The following is a 14,316-nucleotide window of genomic DNA, read 5'->3' as shown; positions in this document are numbered from 1 at the left end:
ACTAATGTATTCAAAATCAGCACAACTAATCCCAAATGAAGAGACAAAGAGAATGAGACTGAGTTGGACAGTCACTGGGATCAGATTTTACCTGAATGGGGGGAGGGGAGCAGGTAGAGGAATACAATCTCATGGGCTTTTTGACTTCTAAGGAGAGCTAACCTGACTCTCTTAGCTGATCTTCCTTAGAGAAACCAAAATATTTCATTTATTGGACTACTCCATGCCCAAAGACATGGAGGAAATATATCTTCCACTGAGGTTAGAAATCTGAGTACCTCAGCATTAACAAGTCTGAAATCTGAAAAAGACTTCAGAGACCATCTCATTCTACAGGCTTCCCCTCTAAGTGGTCCCAAATCTTCCTCCTAATTTCTGTTTCTTCTAATTCTGTCCTTTGGGGTGAGGTAGAATATGACCAATCCCCCTTCACCAGAACATTCAGATATGGGAAGAGAGTTTTCATGGCTTAAGCAGGAAGCCTTTCTATTGTGTCTCTGACAAGTGGTCATCCGATGTCTTTCTTCTTAGAGACCTTTAGTGACAGGGAGCCTGCTCTACCCCCCTCACCCACCTCCACAACCAATGTAGCTCATTTAACTGTTAGGCACTTCTGATGAGAGCTCATCTTTTCCTCATCTCTATCCTAAAGCTTCCTCCTCACAGTTCAGCCTGTATGCTGACCTATTCAAATTTCATCCATTTCACTCTTGGGGGCTTGTCCAGGAAACACTGCCTATTCCATGCCCTTAGGCAGTAGTAGAAGGGATCTATCTGTGGAGCTTAGGGAGGAGGCAAGGGTGAAGCATGAAATCAGGACCCAATGGCTATTTCTTAAAGGGACCAGAATGTCCCTCCCCATGACAACATTGGAAACAACAACAGGTCTAAAACTAACAGAGTAGTTTTCTCATACCTGATTTAACTCACAAGCACCTACTCTAGTAGCAAAGTTTCTCTCTCATGCCTCACTGAGGAATAGGTTCTCTCAAACTCTTCTCAAAGTCTTTCCAAGGGTGAAAAAGTTTTGAGAATGGGGCCAATGATAGAAACATGTCCATTATCCAATGTTCAGAAAGGCTTCTCACCAGTTTGACCGCAGGGTGATACTTTTTTTTTTTTTTTTTTTTTAGAACAAAGCAATTCTTGATGATCTGGTACTAAGTATAAGTGTCGGGTGGGGGGTGGAGATTGCAGTCTGCCTCAGAGAAAGGAATATCCACACTTTGGGGTAAATAAAGACAGCTCTATCAAGTATTTGAATAAGTGCCAAATTGAACTGAATACTTTTTAAACCATGAGGATGATAATGACATAATCTGATTATTATTAACTTTAATTCCTCTTGTGATACATAATAACTGTATGACCTTGGACAAGTCAACTATATTCCCAGTGTTCTAGATAACTCTATGACTAACTAGTCAGGAGGTATTGCTCATGAGAGTTTCTTCATTAAGAAATTCCTTTTAACAGTGAAATCCTAGGTCCAGTCATTATCCTGTCTACTACTCCATATGAAGTTATCCCCTCTGAGAAAGAGTATAAGAAACTAACTTCTTTGCTCTCTTTAGAATTATTCAGAAGTCAGGACTGGGCTCTGAATCACAAAATGTTACATTTGCCTACTGTTTTAATACATTCATGGCAAACCATGTGCCATGTCCACATGCTGCGTGCTGGAGATTAGAAGACAAAAATGAAACAGTCCCTGTTCTCTATGAAAGGAAGCAATATGTATAGAAATGAGGGTAAACAGAATAAATGCAAGACATTTTGTATGTAGGTACCATTAGCTAGGGAAATCAGAAAAGACTTCATATAGGTGCTTGAGGAAAGTTTTGGAGAAAATAAGAGATTCTAAGAGACGTAGGTGAACTGTGGATGTGCAAAGATGTGGAAGTGGGAGCTCTCAGGAGTGTCATGTATGAATACTAGCAATAAGACCAATTTGACTGGAGTGTGGAGTGTGGGAAAGAGAATTATATACAATAATGTATAATATTCTTAGATGTTTTGGGGGTGACAGATCCACCAGACTTTTGGACAGTTAGGCTTAGGGGAAGACAAGGTTAGAAACTACATAAGGTGCAAGATACAGGAGGATGCAAGGAGGTCATATTTTGTTATGTGACTCTTTATAAATATTTTTAGGGTCATAGATTTAGAACTAGAAAGGATCTCAGATACCCCATACCCTCATTTTACAGATGAAGGAACTGAAGCCCAGGAGGGAGAAAAGTCTTGTCCAGAGAAATACAGTGGTAGAATGGGGATTTTAACCCAGAGCTTCTAAAATTCCCAAACCACTGCTTTTTCTACTGTTCTATGATGACTCTGAAGCTTCTCAATGTCAAAAAAATTCTACTTAGTCCAAAGAAATTTATTTTGTGATTATTCCTTTGTACATGTAAATAGCTATGATTATCATGCAATGCCATACTTCCAAATTAACATAGATGACTCTTTTTAAGGGGTAAAATCATATTAATACTTGGGAAGAGGGATGCCAACTTTCAAACCTTGTCTAGGATATATAAAATGCCAAATCCTTCACCTCCATATCATAACGATTTTAAGGCTAAATAAATATATATGTATGTATGTATATATATATATGTGTGTATGTGTGTATGTGTATGTTTTGTATATATCTATATATGTGCATATTCCTTGTAATGACCCATGAAGTACATTATGCAAGTAGCACTCCCATCTTGCAGATGAAGAAACTGAGGTCCAAGTGGTATGACTTGCCTATCAGTGGCACAGACATTAAGTATCTGAGATGAAATTTGAACCACTCTTCTTACCACTAATGCCACTTCTGTTATTCTTTCCACTACCCTGCACTGCCTCCCAAAGGATTCTGGTCTCTCTGAAGTTCTTTCATGGATCCTCCTGGTCCCAAGGCCAGCCCAGCCCAGCCTAGTCGAGCTAAGGGGCTAAAATTGGAGTGCAGGTCTGGCTCCAGGATGGGTGTGGGGGTGGGAGGCTGAGATGGGGTGGGGTGCAGAGCAGGGGGAGTTCACTCTCTTAGAGGCTCCAGCTTCCCTCCAGGGCTCCAGCTTTCACTCTATATATAGCCTCTTCTGATACCTAATCCAGCCCCTCTGGCCAAGCCTCTTCCAAAAGGAAAGGAAGGAGCCCAGACTAATCTCAGAGACGCTGGAATGTCAGAGTTGCAAAGGTCCTTTGGAATCATCTCAATCCTTTTGAGAAGGAGGAAACTGAGGGTAAGGCAGGGAAGGACATGCCTAGAGTCACATGGCACCCATTTTCTTCTTATATATACCAGGCAGCCCCAATGACCACATATATGTGAACAGGAGCTTTTCCCTGGAGAGAGGTATGAAGTCCAGGGAAAGGGGGTGGAGTTCAAGGACCCAATTAGTGTTCCTGCTCCCAACCCTGAGGTAAAGAAGAGAGGTACTGGCAAGACCTTGTCTGGGTAGGGTGAGGGGAGTCAGATCAGTTACCTCCCCACCCCCAATCCAGGCCCACAAAGGCCATGGAGCCAGTGGAAAAAATGTGTACAGGAAAATATAGTTAGTGTAAGAGCTAAACTTGTCTCTGGTGTCTCTAGGCAGAGCCTCTAGGAGCTCTAGATTTGAGCTCCCCAGTCATGGGTTTTCCATACCAAATGATGCCTCCTCTTTTCCTCCATGTAGCTTTCTACCTTCTCCCACCTTTAGCAAAATCTGTTCCTAGGAAAGAGAGACTGAAAGGTGTGTAAGGAACGTTGGAAGAGAAATCAAAAGAATCAACATTCACTCCTGCCTCTGCCTTTCATTAGCTGGATCCCCTCCGTTTCCTCATCTATAAAATGAAGGTCTTGAATAGTACTTGAATGTGACTGAATACGATGATGATGGAAAGAAATTGTGGTATTTGATTGTTATCGAATACTATTGTGCTATAAGAAATGACAAGCAGGCAGATTTCAGAAAAATCTGGAAAGATTTACATGGACTGATGCAAAGTGAAGTGAGTAGAACCAGGAGAACATTGGACACAGTAACAGCAGCACTGTGCAGTGATCATCTATGATAGACTTCACTCTTCAGCAATGCAATGATCCAAGACAATTCCAAAGGACTCATGAAGAAAAATGATATTTGCCTCCAGAGAAAGAATTGATGGAATCTGAATACAGAACAAAGCGTGATATTTTTCACTTTTTGTATTTTCTACTTTTTTATCTGTGTCTTCTTTCACAGCATGATTAATATGGAAATGTAGGGGCAGCTAGGTGGTGCAGTGGATAGAGCACCAGTGCAGGAATCAGGAGGACCTGAGTTCAAATCTCACCTCAGACACTTGACACTCACTAGCTGTGTGACCTTGGGCAAGTTACTTAACCCCAATTGCCTCATCCTGGGTCATCTCCAGTCATCCTGATGAATATCTAGTCACTGGATTCAGATGGCTCTGGGGGAGACATGAGGCTGGTGACCTTCACAGCCCTCCCTCACTCAAAACAAAGTCAAGTGCCAACTTATGTCATTATTTCTCTGAAGGCATGGTCTTCTTCAGCAACAAAGGATGAACACACAATATGGAAATGTGATTTGCATGATCACACATATATAACCTATATCAAATTACTTACCATCTCAAGGAGGAGGAAAGGAGGAAAGGGAGGAGATAATTTGGAACTCACATTTTTTTAAATGAATGTTAAAAACTATCTTTACATCTAAATGGTAAAAATAAAATAAAATATTACTAAATAAAAGAAATGATGGATAAGAAGAATTCAAAGAAGCCCAGGAAGACTTATATGAATGGATACAGAGTGAAGTAAGCAGAGCTAGGAAAACATATTATATGACTACAATATTGTAAATGGAAAGAACAAAAAAATTAAATTGAATATTATATAATTATAACAACCAAGCCTAGCCAGAAGAAGAGATGAGAAAATGAAACTCCTGTATTTGAAGAGATTGTGTTGTAGAACATGGCAAATACTTTTGATGTACTGATTAGTTTTGCTGAATTTTTTTTCTGTTTTAAAAATAGTTCTTCTCCCTGTTGTACAGTCTTCTGTGGATGTGATATCTTAGCTCTACTGTGCTTTGGGAGCCTGGTGGGAAAGATAATTGAAGTCAACAATTCCTGTTTATGAGAAGCAAGTCATTCCATCTTGAAACCACCGTAAAAATGGAAGAATACAGGATTTAGAGTTAGAAGGAACCTTGGAGATAATCTGATCCTGCACCCTCATTTTACAGATTGTGAAACTGAGGCTAAGAAAGGCCACACAGGGATTTCAGGAGCAAAGCTGTGATTTGAACCCACGTCCTCTGGCTCTGAATCCAGCGTTGCTTTCATGGCAAAATACCATTTCCTTAAAATGAGTTGAAATCTAGTTTTCTATAACTGTTTCCTTCTTGTTCCCAGTTCGGTTCTCTGAGATGCACCTTCCTCTTACTTTTGAAGGAGAAAATGTCCCAGTTTCTTTTATGTTAACTTGGTCTTTAGTTTTCTTCTCTTTTAACCTTTAACCAGAAGTCTTTCCCTAGGTCACCCAGCTCAGAGGGAGGGATATTTCTCACTCTTGGCTTTTGGAGAGGTCAGAAACCTAAGCAGGGCAAGGGTCAGTGGAAGACTCTCCACTTGGTACCAATTCCTCATTCCTTTAAAATGACTTGGAGGATGGGTTAGATTTGAATTGAGTTCATGGAATCATAGATTTAGAGCCAGAAGGGACCTTAGAGGCCATTGAGTTCAACCCCCTCATTTTACAGATGAGAAAACTGAGGCATAGAGTAATTAAGTGACATACCTAGGGTTACACAGCTAATTAAGTCTCTGAGGTAGAAATGAAAATTTATAGTTTTGGACACAGTCAATGTGGAGATTAGTTTTGCTTAATTAGGTGTATCTGTTACAAGAGCTTGGAAAAAAGCTACCAAAAGGGAGGTAGGAGTGACAGAATAAGATGGGTTAGGACTAGGGTAGCCCAAAAAAGGAAGAAAAGAAGGAAGGAAGGAAGGAAGGAAGAAAAAGAAAGAAAGAAGGAAGAAGGAAAGAAAGAAAGGAGGAAGAAAAAGGTGAAGAAGGAAGGGAGGAAAGAAACAACAAAACAAAGAAAGAAGGAAGGAAAGAAAGGAGAAAAGAAAGGAAGAAAAACAATGAGAGAAGAAAAGAAAAGAGAGCCATTAAAGCATTTTTGATGGAGAGAAAAAGAACAGAAGGAAGACCAGACAAGCAGGACAGGTTTGAAAGCTATAGATTGATCCTACTATGAACTTGAAAAGAAAAGGGTATACAACACTTCGCATGACCTCATTCCACGCTAAAATGGGAGAAATGCACAGTTTAGATGAGCCTTGAGACTTACAGCAAAATAACTATAATACATATTATGTGACAGGTGCATTAGTGAGGCAAGGAATAAAGTGATACCTAAAATCCCCTTTGTTGCCCTGAAAGGTCAAAGGTGGAGTGTAATGGAAGAGCACCCAAGATTCATTGAAGGACATGGTCCTTGAGTTGAACTCTGCAGGATGAGCAGAACTTGTGGAGAGGATGTTTCAGCCATTTGGAACAGTGGAAACAAAGACAAAGAGAAGTATTTGGAGAGCTGCTAGCTTGACAATGTGGGAGAGGAGCTGTGATTTCAGTGGTAGAAGGAACCTCTCTACCTATGCAAGTGGCCACCTTCTTATCTTTCTTTACAACTTACCATTTTTAAGAGTTGCCTAGCTCCCTAAGAAGTAAGGTGGTTGCCCAGAGTCACAGAACCAGAATGTCTCTGAGGGGGACTTCCTGTTTCTGAGGCCAGCTCTCCATCCACTATACCACACCACCTCTCAATCTGACAATGTAAAGGGAGAAAAGCAAGCAAACAAACGAGAAAAGAATGTTTATCAGAGCATCAGTGAAATGACCAAGTTTGTCCACAAAGAGAAGATGAGAAAATGTTCTTCTTGCCCTTCTTTACAGAGATGGAGACTACGGATATAAAACATTGGAGATTCTGTCAGATTCAGCTGAAGTATTAGTTTGTCTTGTTGAACTGGTTTTTTAAAAATATGTCTTTACAAGGGATGGTTCTCTGAATAGGGGAATAGAAAGGGATACATTTGTAAATGAAGACATAAAAACATAAGATCTATATACCCACATTTATATAAGATATACACATACATGTCCATACACACACGTATATCAATATACATATATGTGTTTATATATAAACAGCTTGTTTGGATAGGGCTTGTGAATGGGAATATTAGGTAATAAAGCTGGAAAGACAGGTTGGAAAAAAACTGTGAGGGTCTTTGAATCCCAGGATAAGGAGTCTGGACTTTAATTTGTAGGGTGTAGAGAACTATGGACAGATTTTGAATCGAACTGAAAGGAGCCTTAGAGATCCTATAGTGCAAATTTGCAAATGAGGGAATGGAGTCCTTGAAAAATGACTGGCCCAAGGTGATGCAGGCATCAAACAATACAATCAGAATCTAAATCCAGGTCCTTGAATTCCATATCCATCATGTTTTCCCCTGCACCAAAGGGTGAAGAAGGAATCAGGTGTTAGGAATCATTTGTGAATATGTGTGGGATGACATTGGTGGGGAAGTAACTTTGGGAGAAGCTATTGAAATGGTCAAAGTGGGAGGTTTTATGGGCTTATACTAGAGTAATGACTGTGGAAATTGAGGAGGAGACCAATGCAAGATGGTGAGAGGGTAGAAACCACAGGACTCAATGCCTGATTGGGAGAGGACAGCAAAGAAGATGGAAGAATCCAAGGTGACTTTGGGCTTTGGTGCCTAATGAGAACAGCCCCTCTCCTAGTCCTCATGAATCTAGATGTCTTCTTGCTGCACTTCTCCATAGACTTGCGTACTACAGAATGAGGCCAAAAGGCTGCTAAGGAAGCAGCAGGCTGGCCAGAGTTGCCCCCAGGGAGGGTCTTCCCTCTCCCTCCCTGGTTGCTCGGGTGTTTCCTCCTCCTGGCCTAATGGGCCACACCTGCTGGGGGCTGGGGGCTGCTGAGGGGCCAGGATTAATGTGCACACAGCCGTCAGGCTCCAACCCGCCAGTGGCCCCAAGGACAGGCTCCAGCTGCTGGCCCAGCAGCTGCCCCCTCCCCCAGCCACGTGCCTCTCTTAATGGTCTAGGGAGGCCAGGATCCCCCAGGAGTTCCATAGGCACTGTCCTGTCTTGGAACTTAGGAAGTGGGGTCCCAGGCCATGTCCCACTCTTCCATGAAGCCCTCCTTGCCTATTGGTCCCTGGACTGATTTGGGGAAGTGACTGATGGGTTCAGCTGCTGCTATGACTTTGGGTGTTTTTAATTAAATAAATATTTGTTTAGGACCTACTGTGTGAAGACTACAATGCTGGGCATAAAGGGAGATATAGTCTAGACAAGATTCAGTCCTGGTCTTTGTGGGCAAGGGAATAATAACTCAAGAAAATAACTCACCCTTAAATAACACTTCACCCATGGGAGATGGAATGATAAATAAATCATATATTATACCTTGACAAGGGAAGCAGAAACTTAGCAATGGGAAGAGTTGGCCCTAGGGAGGAAGCCTCAGGAGATGAGTTAGCCTTCTAGTAAGGTGAAGTCCAGAGAAGCAAGTGAACTGAGAGTTCTCTTGGAAGAATTTCCCCTTCATGATTCCATGAAGCAGTGGGAGATTGCTTGGGATAGAAGGTAGGATACTGGAGTGCAAGTCATTTCCCTTGTGGTTCCTCAGTTTCCTTATTTGTAAAATAATGGAATTATGCTACATAGTGACAAAGGGGTTGCCCACATCTGTAGTGTAGTGGGGAGAAAGCAATCCCTAAGTTTGGTGTTAGAGGACAGGAATTTGTAGCTTGGGCAAATTTTTTAACCTCTCAGTGACTCAGTTTTCTCACCTGTAAAATGAGGGAATTGGATTAGATGACCTCAAAAGTCCCTTCTAGTTCTAATCAACCAAGCAACAAACATTTCTACTCCTGTGCTAAGTATCTGATCCGATTTCTGCTGGCTTCCAGTGCCCCCAGTGAACAGATTGGGCAGCAGTAAGGCATAAGAAGAGGTATCAATAGCAGGGTTAAACAGGGGCAAGAGGGGTGAGGATGAGGTGAAATGAGGTGGTCAACTATCCTATTCCTCCATGTGATCAATAGCCTTATTCTGGATGGAAGAAATGGTACAGCCTCCTCTCATCAGGTCAGTCTGATAAAGGAGAGAGCATACTAGATTCTTTAAATGAAACAGACTAACAGACTTAGCATCAGAGGATGTGGGGCTTGAATTCCAGTTTGGATGACACTAAATTAACTGTTGGTATGAAGCAGTTCAGTGCTATAACTCTTTGGAGTTATAGGACCTGGTTTCAAATCCAATCTGTGATAATGGCTATCTTTGTGACCTTGGGCAAGTCATTTAGCTTTTGTGGGGCCTCAGTTTACTCATTTGTAAATGGAAAAGTTAGATGGAAGACCTCTGAGGGCCCATTCAGTTTTACCACTATGATCCTTTGAATTTGGGTGAGTGGTTTCTCCTCTCTGGTCCTCAGGGAGGACCCTGACCATAAAATGAAGGAATTAAACCAGGTCAGCTCTGGAGTCCCTTCCAACTCTAAATCTCATTTTCTCATGTGCACTAATCTCCAAACCAGAAAGGGTCAGAGTGGGAAAGGACAGAGCCAGTCCTGCTTTCCTTCAGGGAAGTTGTCTCCTTCCTGTCAAAGGAGAGAAGATGACAAGACTTTAAGAACCAGAGGTGATCTAGGTCATTCCCTCCCCACCAAGTGACAAGGACCAGAGAGGGGAAGGGGCATCAGTTCCTTCATCAAGCAGCCATTATATTAAATGCCTTCTGTGTGCTGGGTACAATGGGAGGGGGTAGATGTGGGGTGGGAGAGGTATATAGATAAATAAGACACATCCTTCTTGCAATTCACAGTCCAGAAGAGTTATTTCAAAGACTCCTCTCAAGGTGTGATCATGGACCTTAGATCTTTTATCAGAGACAGCCTCCCTATGATGATTTGTGTTCTCAGTTTTCCCGACCAGTGCAAGGGATCTCAGCTCTTGGTCCCAGGTATTCATCTTCCTCTGGTTTCCAAATCTTCTCAGATCACTGACCCAAAATGAGACCTTAAACTGCCTGATCTTCCTAGTCACTGAGTCTAGGTGGATCCCTAACTACCCATCCCTTTCTCCTGCTATCAGTATAGGACCTGGGTACTTGGTTCCCTCTTTCCATGTCCCATTTTCCCTTCTTGTCTCTTTTTCACAGGGAAAGTTGATTTAGTACAGAAAATAGAATATAAGGAAATATGAAAATTCAAAATGATACAGCCAGGTATGGTCATTACAAGAGTAAATAAAAGCTGCCTACCACAGGGATAGGAATACTTAGCTTCTAATCTCTCATCACTCTCTCTAGCTATGTAAATGCTCCATTGGATGATTTATGTTACATCTATGATTTCTACTCTTTTGTGTCCCTGAGAGAATGGAGTCTCTTGCCACTCCATCTTGCAGCTCGAAGTTATAGTGACATGACAACTGGCCCTCTTAGGTTCTCTGACTTCATAGGTCCACTTAACAACCCCATGCTCACATGCCAATCAAGAAGCTCTGCCTACATTCCCTTGTAATCACTAGCTTTCCAGCTTCTCCTAGAGCTCTGTGACTTACTATGTGACCTTGAACAAGTCACTTCTTTAGCTCAGGTGCAAAATAAGGTGACCTCAAAGGTCCCTTCCAACTCTAAATCTATGATCCTATGCTTCCTCTTTTCCTCCTGGACAACCAAAAGAAAAAGAATGGAGGACACAGTGCGTACAATGTTTCAAACAAGAGAATGGTTCAACCCAACAAATCAATTACCCCCAAAGTCAGTATACACATACACATATATATACAGCATATATATACACACACATACATATGTACACATACTTATATATACACACATACACACAATACACACAAACTTTATATAAATTAACCATAATTATATATGTACATAGATACATATATGTATATACATATATATGTATATATGTGTGTATATGTATATATACTTGGAGTATTTATATATTCATATAAAAATATGAGTAATACGAAGATAGTATTAAAATATACTAAAAATATTAATATACAAATTACAAAATTAATATAATTTAATATGTTTCTATAAGTACATCTATTTAGATAAATATATCTATTTAAATATTTACATATTTATGCAAATATATTTTAAAATGTTAAAATATTTTATATAAATATATTTATATTATATGACATTTCAGGATGCATATTGCACATATATATTTATATAATCTCTTTCAGGGATACAGTGCATACACAGATATTCAATACATACAAAAACTCTAGTGTGTAATATGAGCATATAAGAGAGGTGCACAGTTGTTATGTGTGGTCTAAAGAAGGGTAGATTGAAAGAAAGAGGGAAAGGCCTCATGTATGGAAACATAACAAGTCAACAAGTCAATAAGCATTTATTAAGTACCTACTGTGTCCCAGGCATTATGCTTTGTAAAAACAAGATAAATGCAGGATAAATTGGAGACAGTTTGAGAGGAAAGAATTAGTATTCGGGGGATTGGAAGAGACTTATTGAATATGATGGGATTTTAGCTTAGACATGAAGGAAGGAACTGAAGCCTGGAGAAGGAGAGGGGAAAGAGAGAAAGAGAGACAGACAGACAGAGATAGACAGACAGACAGACAGAGACAGAGAGACACACAGAGAGAAACAGACAGAGACAGAGAGAGAATCTGGAGCATGGGGACCAGCTAGTGAAAATGCACATCAAAGGGAGATGAAGTGTCTTGTCCAAGGAACATCAAGGAGGCTAGTGTCACTAGATCACAGAATACTTGGAGGGGAAGCAAGGTGTAAGAATACTGGAAAGGTAGGAAGGGTCCATGTTCCGAAGAGCTTTTAGAGCCAAACGGAAGATTTTATATTTGATTCTAAAGGTAATAGGGAGCCACTGGAATTTATTGAATAGGGAAGATGACATGGTCAGATCTGGGCTTTAAAAAGGTCACTTCAGTAGCTGAATAGAGAATGGACGAGAGTGGGGGGAGATTGGAAGCAGGGTGACCAAGCAGAAGGCTATTGTAAGAATCTGAGAAGGAGGTAAAGATGGCTTGTGCCAGCCTGGTGGCAACATTAGAGGAGAGAGGGGGTTTACCAAATGGATGTTATGAAGGTAGAGTTAACAGGACTCTGAATGTATAGGGGAATGGAATGGGAGTCAGGAGTGGAGGGTGGTCCTCAGGACCAGAGCCTAGGAGATTAAAAGAATGGAAATACCCTCAGCAATAATAGATAAATTAGGAAAAGGGTTTTTTGGGGGGAAAGATAATTTATATGAAGATAGTATTGTGCTAAAAGGATAAAAGAGTGAGCTAGAGATAGATTGCAGAGGGCCTTGAATGCCAAAATAAGGAATCTACACTTTACTTAGGAGTCAGTAGTGTATCACTGAAGGGTTGCGAGCTGATTGGTATGACCATAACGACTTCAAGAGAAGAATAATCTGGCTAATCCAAAGCCACACAATTTTAAATTCAAAAAGCACATATTGGATATCACACTAGGCACAGTGTATCTGTGACAAATGTTCTAAGTTCTCCACATGACACCACTGTGGATGTGGCGGGGGAGTGTAGAAATGACTCCTTCCCTTCTAGGATCAGAGACTAGGTTCCTTCCTGTTATTCCTCTCCCCATTCACATCCCTTGTCATATCCCTTGGAGCATGAGAGATGCTGGGGTGTAAAGAAAGGGGCTGCCCCCAGCCCCTGGTGTGAATGGCTCCATGGCCCCTTGCATCCCCCTCTCTCCTGGTGCCCAGTCTCTGCTGGATGATGTAGGACTCTAAGTATTGTTTGCTGCAGTAGAGGCGCCAACAGGCCTCCCCACCAGGGTTTGGCGGGCAGCTCGCCAGGCCCCAGAGCCCCCAACAAAGCCGAGCTCAGGGCAAGCAGGCCAACCTGATGACAGATGTAGAAGGGCTGGTGCAGGCTGCTGGGCCTCCCCTAGAGGGGGAGGAGACTACACAGCATCCAAGAGGGAAGCCAGAGGCCTGCCCAAATGTTCCATTGCCCAGCCCAACAATCCCACCACCTCTCATTGGGGAGAGACATTTAGCTCTTCTGAATACTCACATCTCAGGGGAGCAGAAAGAAACTGTGGGGCAGGTGCTGGCAACCCCAGGTTGCTAATGAGGAAGATGAAAGGAGAAAGGACTTGTTTCTTTCCTCCAGAAAGGAGAAGGGACTTGCTCAGGTTCATATAGTCTACTATAAAACAGAGATATTCCTATTTTACAGATAGAGAAACTGAGGCACAGGGTCACCTTTAGCCCAGGCAAGTTTACTTTTGTCATCAGTTGAAAAATCACAATCAACATAAATTTAAACTGAATTAGTTTAGGAAACCTGGAGGGCTCTGGGAAAAGTGTTACGCTCAGGTCTAAAGGAGACATGAGAAGGAGCTCAGGAGAGGGAAAAAGAAAGGAGGGAAGGGATCACTTTCCTGGGTTGGGGCATAGGGCCAGCACTCAGGAGCAGAGGTAGGAGAAAGGTGGGGAGGAAGGAGGATAAGAAAGCAGTGGCATGGCCTGAAGGTCCCTAGAACTCACCCAAGGGCACACTCTGTTGGGAGGGAGTATTCACTGGATCTCCTGTCCCTACCCCCACCCCATGTGATCCCACCCTAGTTCTGCTCTCTCTAAGATGACAATCCTTTGCCTCCCATAAGACAAAGTCCTTCTTACTTTTTTGAGTCCCGTTAGTCAAAGAACCCATATGTCAATGTGTTACTGAATTTCAAAGGCAGCATTGGGTTAAAATAATAGTTCACATCTATATAACTCTTTAAGGTTTGCAAAGCTACATACGTTATCTCATTTGATCCTCCTACAGCCCTGGCAGATAGGTGCTACTATTATCCCCTTTTTCCAGATAAGGATGCTGAGGCTGAAATGAGTTAAGTGGCTCACCAAGGGCCACACAGCTAGACAAGTATTTGAGACAGCATTCGAACTCAGGTCTTCCTGACTCTAAGTCTCCTATTCTATTCACAATAACATTAGCTTCCTCAAAGAGAGCCTTGAATGGAAAGTCAGAGAGTTGTCAATAGATTCCTGTCTGTCATTTGGCAAAACATTATCCCATTCAGTTCATCCATATGAAAAACGGGGCTTGAACCAGACAGTATAGGGGGTCCTTCCCAACTTTGTTATTCTATTATAAGAATGATTCTCAAACAATAGGGCTTTAGCTCTCCATCCTAAGATTGTTAGTACAC

The sequence above is a fragment of the Notamacropus eugenii genome, chromosome 6 (assembly GCF_028372415.1).
Source record: "Notamacropus eugenii isolate mMacEug1 chromosome 6, mMacEug1.pri_v2, whole genome shotgun sequence".
Classification (NCBI taxonomy): domain Eukaryota; kingdom Metazoa; phylum Chordata; class Mammalia; order Diprotodontia; family Macropodidae; genus Notamacropus; species Notamacropus eugenii.
The sequence above is the reverse complement of the archived record's forward strand: the minus strand, read 5'-3'. Positions refer to the sequence as shown.